Raw genomic sequence first — 4,593 nt, 5'->3', positions numbered from 1 at the left:
TTGTAAGACATTTTGAATTATAAATTGCATTCCAATGTCAGAGATATTAAAAGGTGACAGAATGAGCATCTTAGAATCACTGAAATGTAGTATTCTTGGGAATCCTTAAAACATATCTACAAAGTAGGCATAATTGTATCACTTTACCTAATTGGATGTTGTCTTTGTAAAATAGTAGTAATAGTAATACTTACAATAATATTATGTAACAAACTTTGCATAGATCCTCATTTAAGCATCACGCCGAGGTCTTGTGAGATAACTAGTCTTTATTTATTATTATTATTTTTTAGTAATCTCTATACCCAACGTGGGGCTCGAATTCACAACCCTCAAGATCAAGAGTCACATGGTCTTCAAACTGAGCCGGGCAGGGGACCCGAGATAACTATTTTTATCCCCATTTTGTTGATGAGGAAATTGAGGATAAGGCTAAGTAGGTGATAACTGTTAAGTGACAGAGTTAAAGTAGGAGTCAAATCCAAGTTAAGCTGAATCCTGAGGTCATGCTCTACCTACTCAGATAGGCTGCTCTTTATTAGTGTGGTGAAGAATCACTAATAAATATTGTACTTTCTTCAAAAGAAAACTAAATCTTTGTTTTGGAGTCATAGGAATAAGATGCTATTTAACGTTTACAATTACATGAATTCACTGCATGTTTTGAAATAGTGCACTATAATTTCCTAAAAAGTTCTTTCACTTTCATAGGACTGCTCTCCATTTGGCCTGTGCCAATGGCCATCCAGATGTCGTTGCTGTCCTAGTGGAGAGGAAATGCCAGCTTGACCTCTTTGATAAAGATTATAGGACTGCTCTGATGAAGGTATGTGGAAGCAGCTGTGTCTGCCTGAGATGGATTTGATTTAATTACTTAGAATGAAAACTTATTGCATTTAAACAGAACTACTTGGTGAAACCTGTGGCATGTTTACTTTAAATTCCCAGAATTGACACTCTGTTTCTTGGTATAATACTGACAGGCTGTACAATGTCAGAATGAGAGATGTGTGACTATTCCTCTAGAACACGGTGCTGGTCCAAATCTTACGGACATTGCTGACAATACTGCTCTCCACTATGCCGCCCTTGGTTCGAATACATCAATAGCAGAGAAGCTGCTTCTACATCATGCAAATATTGAAGTGAGAAACAAGGTGCAGATCAAGTGTATTTATAGAGTATTTGAAATAATATATATATGTATATATAAATTTTTTTAGCCACAAATCATTTTATTTACATATTTATTTCTATGTGTAATAAATACATATACTGAATTCTATACATCAGGTCCTGTCATCCTGGAAAGAACTCCAAAGCCAGGGCAGGGAGGGCTAGAGAAAGGTGATGCCCATGGAGAGGGCGAAGTTCTGTCTCCCAGCCCCGCTTCCACCCCAGAAAGAAAATCTTCCCATTAGTGCTTGGGAGTGGATGGTGGGCTCAGAGCCCACAAAGGATTGAAGGCCTAGAGGGGAGTGGAGGTGGTGGAGGCTGGGTGCTGTGCAGGGGCGTAGGAAATGGGTGCTGCTGGGAATGGGTGGGAGACCCTGACCCAGTGGGGTAACTTGGGTGAGTGCAAGTGGGAGGAGAAAGCAGCAGGTTGCAGGCCCTGGGCACTCGAGGCCCCAAGGTTCTGAAAATGAGAGCAAAGGGATCAGGTCATGACATCTTACAGGGGCATTTACTTGTGCTTGTAGCCACTCTTCCCGCCACGTACCACATTGGGGTCTCCCATTTCAGAGAGTAGTTCCTGCTCAGCCTTGTGTAGTTCCTCAGTGGGGTGGTAGCTGTACATGGGGAGTAGTTGATGACCACGTGCACCAGTCCACCTTCTGTTTCTGTGACATGCATTATTTCTACCACTGCCCTTACAGAAACACTGTTGGTTGACATAGGTAGGGTCAGTTTTTCATATTTGGAAGCTCCTGCATTCCTTGAATGAAAATATTTTGAAATAATTGTCTAAGATTTCACTTTAATGATACTTTTTTTTTTTTTAGATTTTATTTACTTGAGAGAGACAGAGAACAAACATGAGTATGGAGGAAGGGCAGAGGGAGAGGGAGAAACAGGGGAGCCTGATGCAGGGGTGGATCCCAGGACCCCGGGGGTCATGACCTGAGCCAAAGACAGACGCTTAACTGACTGAGCCACCCAGTTGCCCCAAAGCCACTCTTTTAATTCCGAGTCCATCTCCTCAGTGACCCATTTGGATCAAGAGTGCCTTATGTTGCCATCTGGGATCCTGATACCATTGATAGAAGAGAATCAAGCATGTTTGTGTAACCTGGAGAAAACCTTCATTTTTTTTTTTTTAAAGATTTTATTTATTTATTTGACAGAGAGACGGCGAGCTAGGGAACACAAGCAGGGGGAGCGGGAGAGGGAGAAGCAGGCTTCCTGCCGAGCAGGATGTGGGGCTCGATCCCAGGACCCCGGGATCATGGCCTGAGCTGAAGGCAGACGCTTAACGACTGAGCCACCCAGGCACCCCGAAAACCTTCATCTTTATTGGAAAGCTCTCAAAACTATATCCCCGAATCTCTAATTTCTCAAATGTTAATGTTTGCCACAAAAAGTATTATCAAATGGGGATAAGCAAATTTAAACGGATTTCTTTTGTGCTAGATATATAGTGCAGTTTTGTAATATTTCTCAAACATAGATGATCATTGAATCTTTCTATTGGGGCACAGTACTTACCTTCCAGCAAAGTATATGTTCTTTGGAATGTAATTTAAAAAACACTACTCCAGAGATAATCATTTAGGTTGTTAACTCAATAAAAATACTTAAAGCATTTACTGCTATGTTTTAGATTTTGGAGATATAGAGAAAAAAAATAATCCCTTTCCTCAAGAAGCTCTTGGTTTAGAGGGGGTGCAATAAAATAACTAGAGTATACCATAATAAATACTGTGATAGAAGCCAAGATTCTTGGAACCAGTCAATGAAGTGAGCTTTGGAGAATGACTGCAGTTAATCTGTTGAAGAGGTGGAAGTGGGCTATTTAATTTAGTTTTATTTATTTTTTAAAAAAGATTTTATTTATTTATTTGAGAGAGAGAGAGAGTGGGTGAGAGAGTAGGAGCATAGGGGCGGGGCAGAGGGAGAGGCCAACTCCCCTCTGAGCAGGGAGCCTGACTTGGGGCTGGATCCCAGGACCTTGGGATCACGACCTGAGCTGACCTGAGCCCAAGGCAGATGCTTAAACAACTGAGCCACCCAGTCCCCCTGAGGAGGGCTATTTGAAAGAGAAGGAGCAGCTGGTGAAAGCACAGAAGGGTGAGAGTACTTTGTATATTGTATATTTGAGTTTAGAGGATCCTTTATAAGTTTTAAAATTCAGTATGGAAATATGTAATTTTGTAAATTATAAGTTGTTTTTGCACTTTTACAGGATGAACTCACACCATTTTTACTTGCTGTAAGTGAGAACAAATAGCAAATGGTGGAATTTTTAATAGAAAAAGAAGCAAATGTACATGCAGTTGATAAGTTGCAAAGGTACAGTAGTTTTGGGTTTTTTTTTAAACCTTATATTGTTCTAGAGTGGCACAGTTACTCAAGTCAGAACGATTAACTTAAGAAGAGGATTAATTTATAATTATATAGTGAAAAATGTCAACATGTCATCAGTTAGGCAGAAAGCAATTATTCTGACGGGGCAACATGAAGAACAGTATATGGTAGAATTTATATTCCTTCATATTATTGACTGATGTCATTTGCAGTCTTTTTTGTTTTTTGCCATATGATTTTATATTAGCTAAAGGGGTTTCATATTAGTTTTATAACGTGTGGACTCCTAACTTTTATTTTACTTTATGATGCAATATTGGACTTCTTAACCCTTTTATAATATTTTTGAAACTTCTACTTCATATATATTTTCCTTAAAAGATGAATATTAAACATAAATAGGAGTTGCTTTGTCTTTTGGATGACTCTTTGCTTTAAATTGCTTTTTGTTTTTGAAGAATACTGATGTTAGATGATCCCTAAGTGATTATTAATTACTCTTACCAGATAATATGGGCTCATCATCCTTTTTCATGTTCAGTATATATATATTTTTTTGTTTTCATTGGTAAGGATAGAAGGATGAAAGATAACTTTAATTGAATAGACTTTTCCTTTAATGAGGACAAATCATAGGTGGGTGATAAAGAGAAAAGAGATGGGCTTTAGATTGACACAAGACTAGGTTTAATTCCTAGCTTTCCTACCTGCTGGGTGTGTGACTTTGGAAACATTACTTATCATAACCAGATACATTTCCTGATATGAAAAGGAGGATAATAATATATCCTTCAAGGGTGGTTGTGTGTACTATTTTATATATATATAGCATTTAATTTAGTGTCTACCACGTGCTTATCTTAGCATCATTAACTGCAACTATGACTGTTTTATTACCATTAGTATGAATACTGTTATTTTCAGCCTGCAAATAAGCTTTTTTATTTTTTTATTTTTAAAGATTTTATTTATTTGAGAGAGAGAGAGAGAGCATGAGCAGGGGTAGGGGCTAGAGCAGGGAGCCAGACATGGAGCTCGATCCCAGGACCCCAAGATCATGACTGAGCT

General features: G+C 38.7%; 1 long non-coding RNA gene across 1 annotated transcript; it reads left to right on the top strand.

The window, feature by feature from the left end:
* The first annotated feature begins 733 nt into the window (after positions 1-733).
* On the top strand, positions 734-3,442 carry LOC123323909. The gene is made up of 3 exons (XR_006539567.1): positions 734-826; positions 984-1,157; positions 3,404-3,442. It is a non-coding gene; the product is annotated as an uncharacterized LOC123323909 (long non-coding RNA).
* The last annotated feature ends 1,151 nt before the right edge of the window (positions 3,443-4,593 follow it).

This window comes from Neomonachus schauinslandi, unplaced genomic scaffold (genome assembly GCF_002201575.2).
Source record: "Neomonachus schauinslandi unplaced genomic scaffold, ASM220157v2 HiC_scaffold_2319, whole genome shotgun sequence".
In the NCBI taxonomy this organism is placed as follows: Eukaryota; Metazoa; Chordata; class Mammalia; order Carnivora; family Phocidae; genus Neomonachus; species Neomonachus schauinslandi.
Note: the sequence above shows the minus strand (reverse complement) of the source record. Positions and strands in the feature narration are given on the sequence as shown.